General features: G+C 36.2%; 1 protein-coding gene across 8 annotated transcripts in view; it reads right to left on the bottom strand.

The window, feature by feature from the left end:
• The window catches only part of OtopLa (proton channel otopetrin-like a), a 598,778-nt gene that overhangs the window by 498,082 nt on the left and 78,471 nt on the right, over positions 1 to 22,225 (bottom strand). The window contains exon 2 of one of the 8 annotated variants that reach the window (XM_081752530.1): positions 16,484 to 16,738. The exons of the other annotated variants lie outside the window; for them this stretch is intronic. The gene's annotated coding sequence lies outside the window, so the exon portion shown is untranslated. The remainder of the gene's footprint in view (positions 1 to 16,483; positions 16,739 to 22,225) is intronic. 8 annotated transcript variants of the gene reach the window in all.

Consider the following 22,225-nt stretch of genomic DNA (forward strand, 5'->3'; position numbering starts at 1 on the left):
ATACATAACTAAAGAGACTATCTCGGTCAGTTCGTTATTGGAGTGAATCCGTTAGCATTTTCATAAGTACATAAGTAATGATGATTTTAACGGTGATTGTTCATGTTATGCTTTCTACTTTTGTAACAAAGCTGTATAATGCAGAATGCTATAAACTACACATCACATAAATTTGCTTTTGGAGAGAGCATATGTATTGTGGTCCGTAGAACATTCTGACTATTAAAAGTGAATCACACTTGAAAAAAATTGTTGGTTTGGATTTGAATAGAGTACATTAGATTAGGTTAGATTAGATTAGATTGGGTTAGAATAGATTTTCTAAGATTGTATTGGATTAGGAATTATAATTCCGGGCTGTCGGCAACTAAGACCATTTAGCCCGTCACGTATATGAGGGACGTCCCTCGGCGAGCGCACTATCCGATGAAAGGAAAGGAATAAAGGATTGGGGAAGGAAGGAAGCGGCCTGCGACCTATAAGTTGAGTACCATCCCGGCATTTGCCTGGTGTGAATGAGGGAAACCCAGGAAAAACCTCACTCAAGATGGCTGGCCTGAAACAGATGTTACACTTTTTTCAACTGAGTGTCCCCACCGGAAATCGAACCCAGGACCGCTCGCACCAAAGGGGAAAGCGTTAGCGACGTGAGGCCACTGGATTGGATTAAATTAGACTAAATTAAACTGGATTTTCATTTTAGCGTCCCTTTCAGTAGCGAGGCTATCTGAGACGTAGACCTACAGTTTAACGTGGGTTTCAAACCACATGAGCTCCCGTTGGGAATCGAACCCAGATCTCCTACGCCAAAAGCGCATACGCTAACCGCTTAGTCACAAGAGAGCTTGAAAAAGTTTGAGAAACACGGCCAGTTCCTTACATTTTGCAGAACCACGAGATGAATGTTGGAATATTTCTATTAAAGGTCTTTATTTTTGTAATCCTTTTCCCACTACATAATGAATTTCTCAAATGCTAGAAAGCGGCAATTCGCAATTTTAAAAGAAAAGATTAGAAAGGTATTTTTTTTTAAGAAGTATATTTTCTATTTGCGTTAGAAATCTTCCTTTAGACAGCAATAAAAATACCTGCAGGGTGTGTATCTCTATTCAGATGCAAAACATTATATTTGTTAAGACTGCAGAGTTATTCACAACCAAGTGACAGAACGACGTATTCAATGGTCACGTATGTCCTCGATGGGCTATTACCTTCTGTTACGACATTTACGGCCTTTCTCTCGCCTTGTTCTCTTAATTAAGTATACGAAATAAAATAAACATCTCCAATGTGGCTGTTAACATGATGTTTTACAGTACTTACGAAAATGCATTCCAGGTTGCCATATATATTCACCGACAATAAATTCAACAAACAGATTTGTTGTTATCAGCGAATGAGTAAAATTCGTAAATATGTTTGGAGTAACCGACAATAATAATTGTTTTGTGGTTATTACTTTTTTTTTAGAGTGATAATATCCGCATAGTGATATAGAAATTTTTATATTACAATATTATTTGATTTTTTTATTGGGATGTTACAGAATTAAAGGCAAAAATTTCGGAATGATATTCTAACATGGGTAGAGAAGGGGGCGCGGTGGCTCAGTGGTAGAGCGTTCATCTCTCGAGCGACAGGTACATGGTTCGATCCCGGACCAATATGAAGTCGTGGCTTTCTCATGGATCTGTTTCCTTCCACATTTTCATTCCTTCAATTCCTTCATAATCAGGAGTAAACTGACAGCGTTCGAAGTGGAAATACAGCAGAAACGGTATGTTTTATTACGATTTTGACTCGACATACCGGTTATCTAATGTTGAAATACAGTGAGGGCATGTTGCCTAAAAGATTGCATTTCTATTTACATAATGACTCAAAACGATTGGAGGGCCGTGGTGGCTCAGTGGTAGAGCGTTCACCTCTTGTGCTTGGGGTCCCTGGTTTGATTCCAGCCCCTGCCAAATGAACTTTGTGGTGGACAAACACCGTGTGCGTGGGTTTCCTCGGGGTTATCCAGTTTCCTCCCACTTTCTTCATTCCACCGTTTCATTCATTATTTCATCATCCCCGTATCCTTTAGCCTAACCGGCATAAACGTGGGACGTAAAATTCAAAAATTTCATTTCATTTCATTTCAAAACGATTGGAGAGGTTCTGTATAGTTACAGACATGGAAAGACATTGATCCCCCATCAACAACTTTCTGATTTTTTTTTTTTTTTTTTAATATCCCTTATGTTGTATTATGCAGAATTATACACAAAAATGCTCAAAAACCGAATTTAATATTAACAAATTCCCATGAGAAATCTCCCGGACCCCTAACTCGATTGAGGGATAATCGAAATCCCCGGAAGATCCGTCCTCCATAGCAGACAATCCTTAAACCCGTCCATGCTCAAAACACGACATTTATATGCATTAAGGCAAGACGACACACACATATATAAGAAAGAAAATTCAATATGGCACATTAAGATATAAACTAGAGGAATTTCTTTAAAGACATTTCATTTTAAAAACAAGAGGTAGAAATATGATGACAAAAATGTCTAGGTTGTCAACTTGGAAATTATTTCTACATAAAAAATAAAATCTTTTTACGAGCAAAGCTATTTGTTAATTACTGTGTATAAAAGTAGATTTATTAAATGTATGTAGCACCTACTCTACAGTGACGGTATGTATTGATCACTGAACAACCAGAGGCGGTAAGGCATACCACGGCATACCGTCTCACGTCGACCACTGAAACTGATTCCATAAAAATGGCGGTAGCACAGACATTGGGAGGAAAAATGAAATGAAATAAAATCTTTTGAGTTTTACGCCCCACGGTTATGCCGCCTAGGCTAAAGAAGGCAACAGGGGTGGATCCAGGAGAGGAAACTTTCTTATTTTATACACAGAGAAAAATCCGTTCTCCGGACAGCGGTATATTGTACAAATATACGGTATCCTCTTGCTTACTATAGAAATCAGTACGGAGCATACGTTATCCGTATGCTACATAGGCACTGCCCTTAAATGTTACATCATGCCGTTGCAGGATGTCTGACATCTAACAGTTTTCCGTATATCACATGCATATACCTATGTTACCTTCGTCTTAGACCCAGTGATTGTATCGAGGAGTCCATAGTTTGGAAGAAGCGTATATAGAACGTTTTGGTTCGTATCCTAAGAGGGTAGAGGGGGCTTCAAAGGGAAAGAAGTGGTTTAAAATTTATGTAAAAAAAAGAAAAAAATCTCACGAATTCGTCGCGTGTTAGGAAGATGAAATTCGGTTTGTAAACTCATTTCTAAATAGAAGTTTACATACATATATGACTCACAATATGGAAGAACGTACTCTCCAGGAGAAGGGGGTAGAAAGAGAGTAAAATGTAAAACTAATCGAAAATGATATTATAGTGTCGAATCGATAGTTTTCGGGGTTGCTGAGATGAATAGTGACACCTTCGATGTCGTCTAAGTTCAACTCCCATAAGCATAAGCTGGAGATGAGAAAGGGTAAAACAAAAATAAGAAATAAAATGCCCAAAATGACCGAGATTAGTGTCAAATCTATAGTTTTCGAGGTCACTAACTGATTACTGACAGCCCCGATGACACTTAAACCTAAGAACAGTCAAGAACGTGTATGTCAGCTGGCCTGAAAATTGACAGAGGCAACGCCCTTGACGTTGCTCGTGTTCATTTATTTTAGTTCCTCGTGATTATTTATTTTAGTCAATTCTTTACTTTCGGCAGGGGCAACGCTTAAGGCGTTATTTGTCATACTATTTTTCCCCATGCAACACCAAGTATTTCAGCTAATTTTTATATATAAAATATACACAGTTAGGTAGCAGTTGTCTTCTAGGGACTATAATATCTATTTGTCTGGCTCCTACCCCTAAAGATCTGTCCGGCATGAGAAGTCCTCTGATAGCGAAGCTATCTCCGGCGTAGCTCTTGGGAACATTGGAGCACCCCCCTCTTCTCGCCCCGATAAGAAAAGATAGAGAAGGAAGAATATGTCGATGAAAATGAATCAGGACATCAATTTTGCAGTGCAAATTTGACAATGCTTTGGAGAAAATGCAACATGGTAAAGCCCTAGGAACAGACCAAACACCAAGGGAGGTGATTAAGAATCTCGGAATAGCAACAAGAAAAAAAGTATTTAATCTTATTAATGAAATGTACATCTCGGGAAAAATACCAAGAGACTTCGAGAAAAGCATATTGGTACCTATCCCAAAGAGAAAAGGCGCACAGAAATGCGAAAAACACAGAATGTTAAATTGTGCTTTCCCATGCGTCAAAAATACTGTGAAAAACTATCGCACAACTATTAGAAGGGAAATCGAAAAACGGCTATCGGAGGACCAGTTTGGATTCAGGAGAAAAAGGGGAACAAGGGAAGCAATACTGAGTCTACGGTTGATCATGGAATAGCACATCATAATAAACAAACCAATTGTGATAGCATTTGTAGATGCAGAAAAAGCTTTTGACAATGTAGATTGGAATATCATGCTCAGAGCGCTGAAGAATCTGAAGGTGGATTACAGAGACAGAAGAATAATATACCAACTTTACAGGAACCAGACGGCTGTTATAGGAAGAGATCAGAAGGAAGCAAGGATAAATAAAGGAGTAAGGCAAGGATATAGACTTTCACCTCTCTTGTTTAATGCCTATATAGAAGAGGTTGTGAAAGAATTCTTTGATAAAAACGAGAAAGGCGTAAAAGTAATGGTCAGGATTTCAGCACAATAAGGTTTGCTGATGACGTGGCATTGATAGCGGACAACGAAAAGGACTTGCAACAAGCAGTTTCAAACTTGAACGACCAACTGGATAAAACATGCAAAATGAATATAAATAAGAAGGAAACCAAAGTGATAAAGTGCACAAGGGCAGAACAGGAAGGGGCAAAGGTATGGCTAAAGGGAGAGAAAATAAAAAATGTTAAGATATTTAGGAAAACTCCTCGGACGGGAGAAGTGAAAAAGACCTAAGTTCCAGAATAGCGCAGGCTAAATAGGAAGTCAATAAGGAAAAGAGGACTGCTAACATCAAGAAATGTGTCGTTGGACGTTCGATTGATTTTGAGTTTTACGTCCCGTTCAGCAGCGAGGCTATATGAGACGTGGACCCACTGATCAACGTGGAATCCGAACCACATGAGCTCCCGCCAGGAATCGAACCCAGTCTCCCGCGCCAAAGGCGCGTACGCTAACCGCTTAGCCACGGAGGAGCTCGTTGGACGTTCGAAAACGATTTGTTAAGACCCTGGCATGGAGCGTGGCGCTGGTACGGATCAGAGACGTGGACATTGAGAAAACCTGAAATATCCAAGCTGGAAGCATTTGAAATATGGTGTCGGCGCAGAATGCTGCGCATATCATGGACCAAAAGGAAAAGGAATGAAGACGTACTAAAGGAAGCTAATGAAGGACGACAGATCATGAAGATAATAGGAAAAAGAAGAAACAGCATGCTTATCCATCTTATTCGGAACTCCAATTGGATTACCGTGCTGATAGAGGGAAAAGCAAAAGGAAAACCAGGAAGAGGAAGACCAAAGATAGAACATCTAGATGCAGTTACGAAAAAGAGGCCTTATCAAACTATAAGACAGCTCTCCCAAAAGAGAGAAAAGTTTTAAAATTTCCATGTTGCCCAGCAACCTATGGGTGAGGTAAAAAAGAAGATTATAGCAGTTGTAAATACTGATCTTCATTTTCTCTTGACGGTGACGCACATTATTCTAACAATGACACACACATATTATATATATATATATATATATATATATATATATATATATATATATATATATATATATATATATATATATATATATATATATATATATATATATATATACTTCTAAGAGTAACACAAATATACTATATGTAAATACATACCTTGCTAAATAAAATAAAGGCACTTCACTAAATATAGAATTTCGTAGTGTAACCACACTGACAGGTATGTAGCGAAGCTAACAATGTCTATACAAAAAAATTCGAAAAAGTTATTATACCCGTAAAAGTTAAACGTCGAAATATATGTTTCAGAGTTTTGATAAAATCACAGAATTGCAAGGCCTGTTTGAGAGCACCCAAAAGCGTCTCGTGCTTTATGAATATTGCGTCTCTTTCCTACATAATTCGAAGATGGAATGGTTGATATAGGATGGAAATGGATTATAAATATCTTAAGGGAGAACGAAAGTGTGATGTCATAAATGAAAATAATAATAAAAAGATTAACCCTCATACGCAATCTGTTGTGTCAACTTATTGATGCTTGTTCTTTAAATGACGAAAAGGAGATGTCATTAGCTTTTGTTCAGAGCAAGTCAAACTCTGACATCCAAATACAATGTAAACTTTTTAATTTACTTCTCCCATGCAAATTTACTAATTTAAGTAAAAAATAGAACCATTATTGTGTTTGAATGACGTTGCGTCTTCACGTGCCTGGCAACCCTGTTGGGCGTTGATTCTCTTGTGAGTATTATTGTCTGTTGCTTGAAAAGTCGTGGGCAATTATTATCAGCCAACAATGTAACGCACGAGCAACGAAAAAAAAAAAAGTGAAGTTTTTCGGGGAGAATAAAAAAAAATTAAATTATTTTCTATTCAAAAGTATTGTGCATCTACCTACCTGCTGTACGATAACCGTTTTTCGTATTTTCCTATTCTTCCCACACAAAAGTGAAAAAAAGATCATTCACAACTGACTATATCCTGGTTAACCAATGGTGTAACGTTTTAAAAACAAAAACATTTTTCAAGTGACGTTAGTATTTTATTAATAATGACTAGTTTTTTTAAAAACTAGTATTCTTTTAATTAAATATAAAATAGGCAATTTGTTTCCATACAGGGAAAAGAAATTCAAACTAAAATAACGTGTTTTCTTCAAGGCAGACAAAGAAATTTAATTTCTAACAATAATAACAATAATTGGCATTGGAAGACTAACTTTTGTTTTATTAAACTAAAGCCTTTGGTCCTGCATCAGTGTTCATAGGTAGAGGGAAATTTGCATAATCTAGGGAAATTTCGTAGTTAACAAAAAGGGAAAAAGGGATTTTTTGATAAAACGTGAAAATCCCGGGAAATTCTCGCGCTGACTGAATGATAAATATAAATGCTTTAAACTTTTCTTTGTTCTTCAAAAATAAACCAACACAATAGTAACAGTATGTGAGTGTGTGTGTGTATGTGTTCAAAGTAACATAATCTGCACTCATTGCTGGCTGAATGTATTTGTGTGTAATTTTTTTTAATGAAAATGAAATCTTTCCTTTACGTCCCACGGTTATGCCGGCTAAGGAGACGGTGATGATGAGAAATGAATGAAATTGTAGAATGAACAAAGTGGGAGGAAACGGGAGAACCCTGAGAAAACACACGCACAGGGTGTTTGTCCACCAGAAAGCTCACTTGGCGCGAGCTGGGATCGAACCAAGGCCCCCATGCTCCAGAGGTGAACGCTCTACCACTGAGTCACCGTGGCCCCAGTGTATTTAAAAAAAAAAGCGAAGTAAAAAGTGAAAAGAAAGAAATGTGGTTGACACTTCCTATAGTCAAATTAATCTTATCACCTTATTTCTGTCATAGGAATTGGACATTGAACACAGGAATATTTGATAAGAAAAAGGAAAAATTTTGTGTCAGTAAAGGAAATTTTCTTAAAGAAACGTACGAATACTGTCCTGAAATGTTCGAAGGGCTATGGATGACCAGAAGGCCTTTGCTGAAAGTTATGTAGTCAGCATTTCTCTGTGATTTTTCTTTTTATGATTACATTTCCTTCTTTATTATTATTATTATTATTATTATTATTATTATTATTATTATTATTATTATTTTGTTTTCTGCATAACATGAAATAATGTACTTTAATTTATGTAAGACTTCTGTAAGTAGGAATTTATCACTATTGAAGTTCGAAGATAAATAAATAAACAAATATCTAAGGTTATGCATTTTCAAAATATGAAATCGTAACATGTTTGTGAAACCTTCCTACTGAATGATAGAAACCTAAGAACACATGGTAATTATTCGCAATTTGCTTAAGGTTGAAAGTTTAGCTACATAGCAAGGCTTCAGGTGGACCGGGAGGCACCAAATTTCGTTCCTCCACATCTATATTCTGTCGGAACTAAGTGTCTGTGCGACATTAGCCTCTTAGTAGCATTTGAATATTTCTTTTACTTTATTATTATTATTATTATTATTATTATTATTATTATTATTATTATTATTATTATTATTATTATTACATTTTGGGGTTATTTATTAAACTACAATTAATAACAGATATTTAAATAAATTGTGAACTTTTGCTCTTTATTGTCCTACATTATTGACTGCATTCCGATAAATTAATACGGTAAGCGTTAAAACTATTTTCTCAAGCCATTTTAACCACTATATAAGGAGGAACGGGCTTTCAGACCGGTAGAATGTCAGATTGTTGTATCTCCAATCTTAACAGTCAACTAGCGCTTTCCATTCTTTAATACAGGGGTCATTCTTGCCCATTGGCGCTGGAAAGAAGCTTCTATATCTTACATTTTTTTTATCAGGGGCGGTTCTCTCATGTATGCAAGGAGCCCGCATACTTAACATTAATATTTCTTTAATTCATTTTATTTCAAGTGATTTTCAAAATTGTCGCCTGGAGAAACTTATTTTCGGACTCTCCCCCCCGGTATTTACCATATTAAGATTTTTGTACCAAAATCATTCTTGTTCTGAAATACATCATATGAAATTGAGTGAGCGCTTAAAGACACTCTTGAAGAAATTTTGCGTACGCGACTGATTGTTGGCAGTGTCTATTATTTTCGAACGATGAGAATATGTGGAAGAATGAAGGATATAATTATATGAATAAAGTACACGAGGCAAAAAAAAAAAAAAGAACAATCTTTCTCAATGTCATCTGCAAGCTGTAATTATTTGAAAAGAAGAAGAACTTGGAAACTCCAGGATTGACTTTATGCATGATGAACAAAAGAAAATAAGCGATCAGCAACACCAGACAAATACGGAGGAATTTGTTTCAGTAGGAATCGAAATATTTTTTGAGGGGGGTCCAAATTCAATACGAAATACATTATATTAAAATTTTAAAAAATCGCCCCTAGATTTGCAGAAAAGTAGGGATTTCCGGGGAAGGCTGGATCCCCAGAACCTATCCCTACTGTACGTCCCTGGGTAACACAGTAAGCGTGTTCATAAACAGAGATACATCATGCAACGTTTATGTTTTGAAACTAATGCTGGTAGTTTATATAAAATTACAAGATTTGTTAATCGCTGTAGAAAATTGTAAGAATCCTTAGCAATCGAAACTAATGGAAAGACGAGGCAATCGATAGGTCTTGTAAAATTATATAACATATCTGAGTTAACTAAAAATTGCAATGTTTCGGATATGACTATTGTTTATTGCAAAGATGATATGAGACGTGTGTAGAGCAGACAAAACAAAACTTAAATTTCCCAATCTACATATGGAATAAAAGATTCACTTATGAGATCAGATAGATAGTGCAGTGTACAGAAAAAGGAAATACATATATATGCGAGTATTAATATATTATGCATGAAGAAATCTTAAAAATTCACGATTCAGTGCGCAGGATACGCATTCTTGTCTCGGTAGAGATCATAAAGATGCTCGGACTTTCGTCGTATCTAAGAATACGATATCATCCAGCAGATGGAGCGATGAAGGGGACAGAAAATTGTTGACGTCAGGCGAATCTCTTACAACCCTCTATCGTCGTTCGACACATAACCACCTTCATATAAATTTATGTCTTGTTTTAGTGTTTATTAATAAAACATCTTTTCAAAAACAATTTGATTCAACCAAGGGACTGGGAACAATGCAAGCATATTTGCATTTCGCCTGAAGGATCCAAAACTGGATTGTGATTAGCTATCCTTGATATGAACGTTGATACAGATGATGTATTTTTCTAATTAATTGCAATAAAGAGGTGTGTAAGGGAGATATTGTTGAAGGTTTACTAAAGAGTTTGGTTTACCAAAAAAATTCCTTCTTATCCGTCTGACGTCCAACCAGGGTCGAGAGGAAAACTGGGGAGTCACGTGAATAAAAGTCGTGACGCTCAGCAGGTCTAGAAAGCTCCTTGTACACCTGCTAGAGACTAGGGATGGCCACATTTTCCGGAAAACAGAAGGTGGAAAATTTTCCGGAAAACGGAAGACGGAAGATTTTCCGGAAAACGGAAGACGGAAGATTTTCCGGAAAATCGGAAGACGGAAAATTTTCCGGAAAAACGGAAAATGTGATTTCCGGAAACCGGAAAACTCTTTTTCCGGAAATGACCATTCCTACTAGAGAGAGGGCGACGAAGCGTGCTGACCATGCGTTCGTTGCTAGGTTGGACGTAATTCAGGCGGTCGCTAACAGATGGCGTTGGAGCGGCTCAGGTCTACAAGAGGGCCATTACGTCAAGTCGTTTAGATTTTGTCCGTCCGGGAGACAAGATTTCAAGAAGTGGTTGAAGGATCACCATCAATTTTGACCAGGATGTACAGAGTCAAAGATTAAGAACCGAGTTAATTAATGGAGGTGTTCCATCCAGTTAATTCAAAGATATGAAAAATCAAAAATCGGTTCCCCATGTACCCTTAGCGACAGTAATTATGGAGACCAGCCCTACTCGATAGACTACCCGCAGTGCTGTTGAGATTAGCGGGTTAGTATTTGATACAACTCTGATGAAATACTTCCTCGTTTGAACGAACTAAAAGGGGGGCCAAGAGTGGTCCGACATTTGTAATAGCAAAAATCCACAATTACATTACGAAAGAAACAGTAATAAAAAGGTATTGTCCTTTTTGTCAAACATATTATCCAATCTGACTATAAAATACCTTCATTGTAGATGTACACTAGAATACAGCTAATTCAAATTTTTAGTTAAAAATCAGGACTTTCAAACTGAATCGACTAGTACACATTTTGACCATTGCTTCCAAAGTTAAATTTAACATGATGATAGGTATTCTGCCATAGTTGGTAGGTCACTTGCCGTAGCTGAAAAGCTTGATTGATTCACGGTCTTCACTAACCTCTTCGTCTTCACGTATTTTGATAACGTCCATCAGCCGTAGCCTCCTTCACTCTCTCCTTCTTTTTCCTGCCACCATACCCTCCAGTACGTTCCTCATGATACGGTTTCTTCTTATCCAATGCTCCAACCAGTTTACCTTCCTCTTTTCAGTTATAATATCTAACATCTTTTAACAATAACATCTAAAATTGTTATTTTCCTCCCTCACCATTTCTAGCACACTCTCGATTTATTTTCTCCTCGACACAGCCAATTATCTCCATTATTCTCCACACCCACATTTCGAAACCTTTTAGTCGTTTTTCATAATTTTTGCGTAATGTCCATGTTTCTGACCCATGCAGAACAATACTCCACACGAAGCATTATATGAGTCTTCTTCTTTACCATTTATTCAAGGACTCTGTCCGCTAAATTGAGGTCCGTAAAATCGTGGGATCAGTGTATTAGGTATATAAAAGAAAATTCCGAATTAAAATTTGACATATTTTCGTTTTGATGTCACCCCCTTCTCTGTCTTGTCGGGGGCAGAATGGCTATTGAGTAGAAACAAAAAAGAAAAGAAGAAAAGAAAAATATATGAGTATAACGTTTATTTTTTTTATATAAAAATAATACTTTTTAGTGTGTGTAGCGGTAGGGGTGAACCCACGCTGGGGATCCACGGATCCGGACCTCTTCCCCCGTGGAAAAACCAAAACTTCCTAACTCGACATAAAGCTGTACACTTTCTTAAAACTAACTAGTTTAGCAGATGAATGACTGATCTAGCACAAATATTTGATATTACATCACATTTGTACACTTTGTTTTCTTTTAAAAGAATGCTATTATTTTTCTCTGACAAGGTGAGATTATACCTGGCAGTATTTAACAATTACTTACCGTCTATTCATATGCAGTATAAACAGGGGCGTCATTGAGGAGCGTAGGGGCAATTTCACCCCCCTGAGTTTGAAAAATAGATACTATTTATAATTTTATTTATTTATTTATTGAACAAATTCCCAGATACACCATAATTTTGCCATTTTATACAGGAAAATGTTAACAAGCAGGAAAAAAAGAAAAAGTGAAAAAAAATAAATATCAACAATACCAATAATGTCAACAAAGAGTGCAAAAGTAATATTATTTGGCCAGCGTGCGTTTCATTGTTCTGTCAAACATCCGGTAACTTGAAAAAAATGTCCACATCAGTTGTTAGATGAGTATAATATTTCGGTATTCTGTAGGAAAGAGACCTCAGTGTAATTGCCAACCTGGGGCGGGCAAGATGGATATTCCGGGTTTTGCGGGAGGAGACACGTAAGGATAGTTCTTGAAGTAAGGTTTCGGATCTTAAGCTCCCATTAAACTATCTTATGAAACAATTTCAGGTCAGACCAAAGGCGTCGATTTCTATGTAAATTTGGGGTTGGCCCATTCAGATGCAGAAAGCATATATGAGGATTTTAAAACAAATTTCATTCAAATTATGCCAAATATTGTAAATTTACAAATACAGTAAGGGGGCCGACATGAGCTTTGGGGGGCCCTTTGCCCCTCCGGGATCGGCGCCCTTGAGTCAGACTTATTTCTGTGTACTTACGAAAAAAATAACGTGATATCTTATGTCGGTGGTTAATCTTGCCCCCCCTCCCCTTGGTAAAACCTACAATGATGCTAAGTGTTACACCGGTTCAATACTACATTGATGTATTGTCATATAGTATTGACCCCCAAACGTTAGACCCCTCACCGTGCCTGTACAGTGGCACATTCTTTGAGAAATACTGACCTCTTGGAAAACCCAGTCCTGGTCTACCCTTTGTGACAAACAATTTATTAAAACAAATATAAAGATAAGCAAATTCATACTTCCAAACAAATGACGAGCTTAATTATATACTGCATTTATCTCCACTATTTTTCTTAACACAGTCTAATATGATAGAGGCAAATGAATAGAGGAGAATTATTATGATTTTCCCCTACAAGCAATATCTTACCAACAACGAATAAACAAACATCTGAGACGCTTCGGCCATAAATCAAAGGTTGTATAATGACAGAGAAGCCATCTGGCGGATAAGAGTTTTATCACTGTATCTAGAATACTTGATGTTTATACCATGTGCATTCTTCTTCAATGTCGCTTTTCAACTTGATTCACATTTGTTTATGTTCATTCATGACATGTGATGTGCTTTTTTTTTTTTTTTTATCTCGCTCTGAACTGAGTAACTTAAATACTTGTGATCACGAAAAAGATACGGCAAATGTGATATTTGTTATTATTTGTCATTACTTGGATATTTAAAAGAACTTTCCACATGTGATAAGTTCAAAAACCACACACAGTACTACACATGATAAATAAAAATACAGCAATATATTAATTACAATCTACTTAATTATTTATTTACTTTAAGAACTTGTAAAAAGAAGAAAAAAGAAAGCGATCTTCTTAACATACCACAACAGTGATACTCAACTAGTGTTTCTTTGTGCAACGGGAGCAAACTAGATTGACTGCAAAATATGATAAATCGGGGACGCGGTGGCTTATGTGGTAGTATGGGGTCCCTGGTACGATATATCCGGCCAAGTAAGTTTGTGGTAAACAACATTGTGAGCGTTTCTCAGGATACTCCCGTTTCTTTACACATTCTCATTGCACCAATTTTTCTCTTTACACATTCTCATTCCACCAATTTTTCTATCTGTACACATTCTCATTCCACCATTTTTTCTATCTTTACACATTCTCATTCCACCAATTTTTCTATCTTTACACATTCTCATTCCACCAGTTTTTTTTAATCTTTACACATTCTCATTTCACCAATTTTTCTATCTTTACACATTCTCATTCCACCAGTTTTTTATCTTTACACATTCTCATTTCACCAATTTTTTATCTTTACACATTCTCATTCCACCAATTTTTCTATCTTTACACATTCTCATTCCACCAATTTTTTTTATCTTTACACATTCTCATTCCACCAGTTTTTTATCTTTACACATTCTCATTCCACCAATTTTTTTATCTTTACACATTCTCATTCCACCAGTTTTTTTATCTCTACACATTCTCATTCCACCAATTTTTCTATCTTTACACATTCTCATTCCACCAATTTTTCTATCTTTACACATTCTCATTCCACCAATTTTTCTATCTTTACACATTTTCATTCCATCAATTTTTCTATCTTTACACATTCTCATTCCACCAATTTTCTCACTTTACACATTCTCATTTCATCAACTTTTCTATCATCATTTACTTGCCTTAATCATCCGTCTCCCTTAGAGTAAAAGAGCATAATCGAGGGACGTTAAACTGAAAGATTTCATTTTATACTGTATGTTAAATCACAGGTCAAAGGCTTCTGCTTTACTCTCCAAATCATTTTCTATTACAATTATATTATTACGTTACTTTTGTTTGTTTGTTTGTTAGAGTCGAACATGCAACTTAAAAATGACATATTTTATTACGAAGCTTTTATTACTCAACATATTTGTCTGTTCGAATCAACCCTTGGAACTTAAATTTCACGCATTTTATTACAATGCTTTTACTGTAAGCTACGTAATATATTTGTCTGTTAGAGTCAAATATTCCAACTAGATTTCATGCATTTGATTACAAAGCTTTTATTACGTTAGGTATTTGTTTGTCTGCTATAGTCGAATTTTAGAACTTAAATTTTACGTATTGGGTATAACGCATTTCAACGGGACACATTTTATCATATCTTTCAATCTTCAATAACAGAGCAAAAAATCTTCCCTGTGCTCGCTATTTTATTATAACACTTTATTTTTATTGCGCTACAAATACTTTTGTCTGTTCGAGTCAAATCTTGTAACTTAAAATGCACACACATCCTCATCAACTAGAGTTCTAAAATACGTATTGTACAGACACGTAAACCCGATGACAACACGAGATTTTATACAGAATTTTTGTTGTAACTGTAATTTTTGTTTTATTGTAAAACTAGCTGAATATACCCATTCTTCGCATGGGGACTGTATTTGGAAGTCAACGCCTGTGGGAATATCACCATTCATTTCAGCGGCCGCGAAAACTGTGGATTTGACACTACTATCGGTCATGTTGCATTACTTTTACATGTCTCGGTATCCCCCCAGCAATCCCAGGCCCGCAGCCTAATAGGGTAAATTTGGGAGTTAATGCTATCGGAGTTCCACTATTGATCTCAGCGACAGCGAAAACTATGAATTCGACACTAATATCGGTCATTTTCTATTACTTTTACATGTCACGGTAAACGCCCCCCTGAGACCCCCTGGTTCGCTATTTGAAAAAAAATGCTTCGTCTTGATCTGGGGCCTGGACCAAGGTAACCATGACCAAATTTTGGTAATTCTCGGTCCACTCATCTGGTCCCCAGGCCGTACACAGACAGACAGACTGACAAAGACACAAACAAACTCTATTTTATTTATATTAGAAGATTAGAAGATAATTAGATAATAATTAAATTTTCAGAAAAAATATACTTATATTGTGTGTGTATATGTAGACAACCTAGGTTAATTTAGGACTACTTCAGAAATGGTAGAGTGGATCCATACTGGTTCGAGACCTTGATGTAGCGCTTTTAACGGAGAAGTTAGGAACTATTTCTTCTACAACTGCTCTTTCACAAGTTCAAACCCAACGTTTCACCCAAACTATGACTAGATAATATGGGCCTGGGTATTTATATATTTTCCAAATAATAATAATAATAATAATAATAATAATAATAATAATAATAATAATAATAATAATAATAATAATAATAATAATAATAATAATAAATGAACTACTGTAAGTATTGTAAAATATTCTTACAAAGTAAAGTAACTAAACTCAGAGATTGAAATCATTTAATATTATCAAGTTACGAAAGTTAGCTAAAGGAAAGTAGTAATATACAGGGTGTAACAAAAAGGTACGGCAAAATTTCAGGAATGGATTCCTTATGGGTAGACAAGCAAAAAACTTCATATGACCTTATGTCAGGAAATGAATCATTACAGAGTTACGATCATTGAGCCGTCTGATATTGTAACAGGGTTTAACAGGGTGTATATATATTGTATGCTATTAAATAAAGAGTGAAAGATATTTAATAACTATATAAAACTTTACAGATATACCCATTTTACAAACTAACCATATTCATAAATAACACAGTTTGGAAGTCTAATAGCTAATGGGGAATGAAAACCTATAACATTTTAATCTGTAGAATTCTAGCACTCTTTTTTTAAATTACTAGACCAGATTAAAAATATGAATTCTAAGAAAAAAAAATAAGTAATGTATTAATCACATACCTACATATTTTTCATTCGCAATACAGTACGAAATTTGGGGCCGCAGTAGCTCAGTGTTAGAGTGTTCACCTTTGGTGCATAGGGTCCTTGGTTCGATCCCAGCTCGCGCCAAGTGAGTTTTGTGATGTACAAATACCATGGGCGTGGGGTTTCTCGGAGTTCTCCCGTTTCCCTCCACCTTTTCAATTCCACCACCATTTCATTCATTTCTCATCATCACCATCTCCTTTAGTCTAGCCGGTATAACCGTGAGACCTAAAATTTAAAAATTTGCAGTATGAAATTTTAATTGTAAATAGAGAAAATAAAAGAAAATGTATTGATATTTGAAGATTAAGCAAGAGTTTATACCAGCATATCTAAACAAAACCTTGGAAAAAAATAATAGTAATAATACCCTACAAACGGAAGGTAAATGTGATAATATGTGTATTAAAGTGCAACGATCCAATTTACCGCGAGAAATTTCATTTGCAAACAAGGGAAGAACCTGTAGATATTTCTACTAGCATGAGTTTCCAACTCAAAGCTCTAGGATTACGCATCCTAATACAACATTGATTTAGCTCTAGCAGCTTCATTGACCCCAATGGCGGTGAATTAAAAAAAAAAAAATACACACACACACAGAGCGAGAGCGAGAGAGAGAGAGAGCATAGAGCATGTAGCAGTGGCTAGGCAAATGATGGCAAGTGAAATTTACTGTGGATCATTGCCAGGAAATATTGATAAAATTATGAACCGCTGAGCAGATATTTTCCGCGGTTGTAATCCCCAGTTTCCGCACCGCACCAGAGAAATGGATCTAAGTTGTCCCTGTATGCAGAGGAAGGAAAGTTTTCAGTTACTGTAATTTTTATTGTTGTAGTTCCTTTGCTTTCAGTACAGATGTATATATGTACCAGTTAAACCAATCGTTCCGTTCCGTATTTAAACATATTCAGCATAACACACATCATTTCTGGTAAATTAAATCCATATCTTAAGGGGCCTGCAACCAGCGGGGGCTAGGGGGGCCTGGCCATTTCTAAAACTTCCCGTGGCCCCTTCAAACATCAATACAAAATGCTATTATTAATACAAAAAAATACAATTTAGGTATTTGTAAAGAGACTTTTTATAACTTGCCCCCATAACATACGTATTCATGGCTCCCCAAACCTCTGTGGCTGGTTTCGGGCCTGACCCTAGTTACATTATCGCGAAATACTGGCAATAACTTTGTCATAATATCACTGTGAAAATACTGCAGGAAAACTATTTCAAAATCACAATGCTTCACTATTATTATTATTATTATTATTGTTTTAGACTTCGTAGCAATTCTACGCATAAGTATTAGAAGAGTTATAAAACGACTTTATTGGTCGTCCACTTGCCATTCGACAGGAACAAGAGTTAAAACGGGAGAGAGAAAAGGAGTTTTTTAAAACAAAATTTTAAACATGGATTCTGGTTTGCAAGAATAGGTTCCACCTCTCCCTCTATCTCTCAACTGAAAACAGATGGGACACAATTCTACTCACTTCCACTTTCAATATAGTTTTCATAGAGCAAATACGGTATTTGTAAATATCGAAAAAAAAGTTTTTAAATATGAATCCAGCGACTGAACTTCATCCTTTCAAGAATGACGCTAGTTACTCCGTATTATTATTCTGTCCATCTATCGGGGGGCGCTTGGGGTCCCTGGTTCGATCCCAGCTTGCGCCGTGTGGACTTTCTGGGTGGACAAGCACCGTGCTTGTGGGTGTTCTCGGGGTTCTCCCGTTTCCTCCCACTTTCTTCATTCCACCATTTCATTCATTTCTCATCTTCACCGTCTCCTTTAGCCTAACCGGCATAATCGTGGGACGTAAAACTCAAAAATTTCATTTCATTTTAATTTTCTGTCCGTCTATCCATTACTCTTCAAGATAACTCTTAAACAACAGATTTTTTTTTAATGTGTCGTTTGTTATAGATAGCTAGAGCGATTTTACCTCGGCTAAGTTCGTAAAATGGAGTAAATCTGTTGACATCTTCATGGGTAGCGGCGAATTTAACGCTCGCTATACCTATTCCGTTTAAAAACTATAACATCCTAGCTTTTATGCAACCTGCACAGTAGCAAATAAATTCTGGTTGCCTATAATAAAAGGATATGTAACTTTTCTTAATCCTAGATAAAATCGTATCCTTAGCAAAGTGTATTTCTCTATTAAAACAGAAAGTGTGCTGAAGTTTGTGGTGTAGTCCTACAATCAGTGTAGTCCTAAGTGGTAGAGCGCTCACTTCTGGTTTCAAGAGTCAGTGGTTGGTTCTATTGGTGAGACCATGTGAGTTCCTGGTGCGTAACATCGTGTGCGTGTTCGTGGGTTTTCTCGCGATACTGTAATTTTCTCTCGCATTGTTAGTCCATCAACGATGTTCCCTATGAGATTAGACAGACGAGAAATCAGGGTTTCTCACCTCGTCTGGTAAATTCTTTTTAGATGTATCATATCTTTTCTTGAACAATTCTTTCACGTCTGATTTTGTAAATTTATTTCAAAGAACATTATCACCACAAACATACACACACTTCAACTGACGATAAATATCAACGTCACAACGTCCAGCAGCAGTGAGGAATTTTACAATTACCCGTTGCTCTTCAACCGAAAATTTCATGTCCCCGGACAGTATTAGAAACACGTCTTACTCGTTCAGGTACTGTGACTCAACTACTGCCACCTAGTAAACAAAACCTGCACTGCTAAGAGTCGAAGGATGGAGGTTTCTGTCACCGCAGTTGATTTTGTGAAATGACAAATAATGTAGACTTCAGCACAAAGCGGCACGTACTTTTGATATGCATCTCGTATATTGTATAATGACGTACGTATCTGTAAGAACTGATAATTGATGTTCATTGTGTTCGTGCAATTACTTTATCAACGTATAGCTTTTTATATATATAAAATCAATCATGAACATTAAAACAAATTTTGGGTGCACGGTGGCTCAGTGCTACAGCGCTTACCTCTGGTCCGTGGGGTCCCCCTGGTTCGATCCCCGGCCACGTAAGCTTATGGTGGACAACATCGTGTGTGTAGGTTTTCTCGGTGCACTCCCGTTTCCTCCCACTTTCTCATTCCACCAATTCTTTCATCATCATTCACTTAATAATCGTCTCCCTTAGCGAAAAGGGCATAATGGTGGTCGTTACACTGAAAGATTTAATTTCATTAAAAAAAAAATTAAGATTAAGGTGAATCACCACCCGGATGTCAGTACATATTTTAGCTCATTCCCTTAACCACTACGGAATGAAACGTTACATATTATAAATATGGTACTATAAGATAGAGTTACGTTTCAGCTACAACACAAGACACTGATTCATTTGATTATGTCTTCTGATATCGAAAAAGGTAACAAATAGAAGAAATATTTGGTTCGTTTTACAATGAACACACAAGATGGCACTTGCTGTAGATCTTACTAGTAGTGCTCAATTTTATGAAATGTTTATTTGAATGTGTAAAGTACTTTAAAAGTAACGATCTTATTACGAAATAGATATATTGTTTGACCTGTTTTCGTGTTATGTTTCACATTTTATTTAAATATTAATTTATATTTAAGAAAATCGATTTTGAGAAGAAACTTACGCAAAACGCCATAATGCGTTGTTGCCAAATTTGTACACTTAATTCCTGGATTCTAGCATTGCAGTTCGAGAAGCGGAACTCAGCTGTGAATTGCAGTAAGGGTCGAAAACTAATTTCTCCAGTAAGTATCCACGCAGAATTCCATGATTATTTCCTTTATTATCTGGCACCAGTAAAAACACAACACTGCCTGGCAACGCCGCACTATTCAAGCAGTGTTTTGCATAGCACCGAGAACATTTAGTGATCCACCTTAATATTTGGGAGAAGTAGTGTTGCACACGGGATTCGAAAAATTGTCTCGTCTCGTCTCCTAACGATTCTCGCCTCGATTTCCAAAACGAGAATTGAGACGAGACTATCATTTAGTGAGCAACATTATCCATCAATTATTTTATAACCATTCTCTTTCATCGGTCACTTTTGGTGTGTACATGGAATAAACGTGGAACGTTAAATTATGGTTTTGTACTTTTTCATTCACCAAAAAAAAAAAAAAAAAAAAAAAATCAAAAAGGGAAACAATGTCGTGTTACGGAACTATAGCTACATATAACGGACTGAGGTGATCAATATCAATGTAATGTTCTATCACAGGCGGTAGTAGTTACAAGTCCGTGTTAGAAGCCCATTTGAGGTCCAGTTATATCTTTCCAGCTGAGAGGATCGGGCTTCTCGCATGCCCATTACAACAATCTCAACTCTGAACGACAATCCCCGTGTGAACTGTTGGCCATCTCATGGCCTTCACTCACGCTGGATACGCTACGGCTACAGACAGTCAGTCACTAATGGTGTGTGTGGGGGGGGGGGTTGGGGATGGAGGGGAAATAACAATGCTTTTTTTCTTGCTCTCCTATAAAAGTTCGCTTCTCGCTGGATTCTCTCCTCTCAATGACCTTGGCTTCTCAAGATTCTGTTCCCAAATCTCACTCAACGCCACAATATTCCCAACCCATGCAACATTCCACTAAATTGTTAGGAATTACAAGTTTAACGGAATTTTTTGCTTTCAAGCCACATCTTGGTGATCGTCGAAAAAAAAAAAACAATCAAATTCGTAATTTCAACGCCTTTACACGTTTCATAGCTCATATACGCCGGAAAAGTTAATTTTTGGATGTCAATCGGTCTGTCTATCTGTTCGTCGCAATGATTGTACAGCGGGGAACACTTCTAAATGGTACAGCCATATGGAGATTTACGGCTAAGGTGTACCATTTAGAAGTGTCCCCCGCTGTACATTTGTCTAGAGGCCATGTCGTCCTAACACTTCTGAACCAAAGTTTAAAGATTTTACACGAGGTTTTTGTTTTAATTTTATCTTATCTCTCAATCTAAAGGTACTTTGCTGGGAAGGGTGTAAAAATTGAAAATTGCTATTTTCTCGAGAACATTCCCAACGATTTTGTTTATATCTCATAAATCAATATCTTATTATTAACTCTGTAATATGATTAAGGCATTTCTCTGAGGAATGTCCATAACAAGTAGTTTGTTCTTTGAGGTAATTTTTTTTCAGATGATTTTCTCAAGAAAGAAAGATAATTATTTATATTTTGTGTTTACAATTGTTTATTTATTAGAAGTTATTCACATCCAAATTAGCAATGTTCAAATATTTTTGGACGTTAAACTATGATCTATATGAGTTATATATATACGTGTATATATATATATATATATATATATATATATATATATATATATATATATATATATATATATATATATATATATATATATATATATATATATATATATATATATAAAAGGCCAACCACGACTGTTCCGTAGGGTTGTCCAAATACAATAGGATAAATCAGCATAAGAGAGAATAGAGCTGAATTAACTTAGGGTTTCCTGAAATGTTGGGATAACCCTGGGAAAAACTCGAGGTTGGCCTTTTTTCGATATAATTAGTTGTTAATTTTACTTACGTGTTACTAAATATGGAAGTTAGCATCACACCTTAGTCAAGATCTTAATACAACGCTAAAAACTACGCTGCATAAGGCCCAATATATTTTACTGAATATTTACGTAATCACAAGGTATGATCAAAAAGAATGGTGAATGTAGTACAGTAACTTCTATTGATGTTGTA

This window comes from Thermobia domestica, chromosome 3 (genome assembly GCF_964235325.1).
Source record: "Thermobia domestica chromosome 3, izTheDome1.hap1.1, whole genome shotgun sequence".
Lineage (NCBI taxonomy): Eukaryota > Metazoa > Arthropoda > Insecta > Zygentoma > Lepismatidae > Thermobia > Thermobia domestica.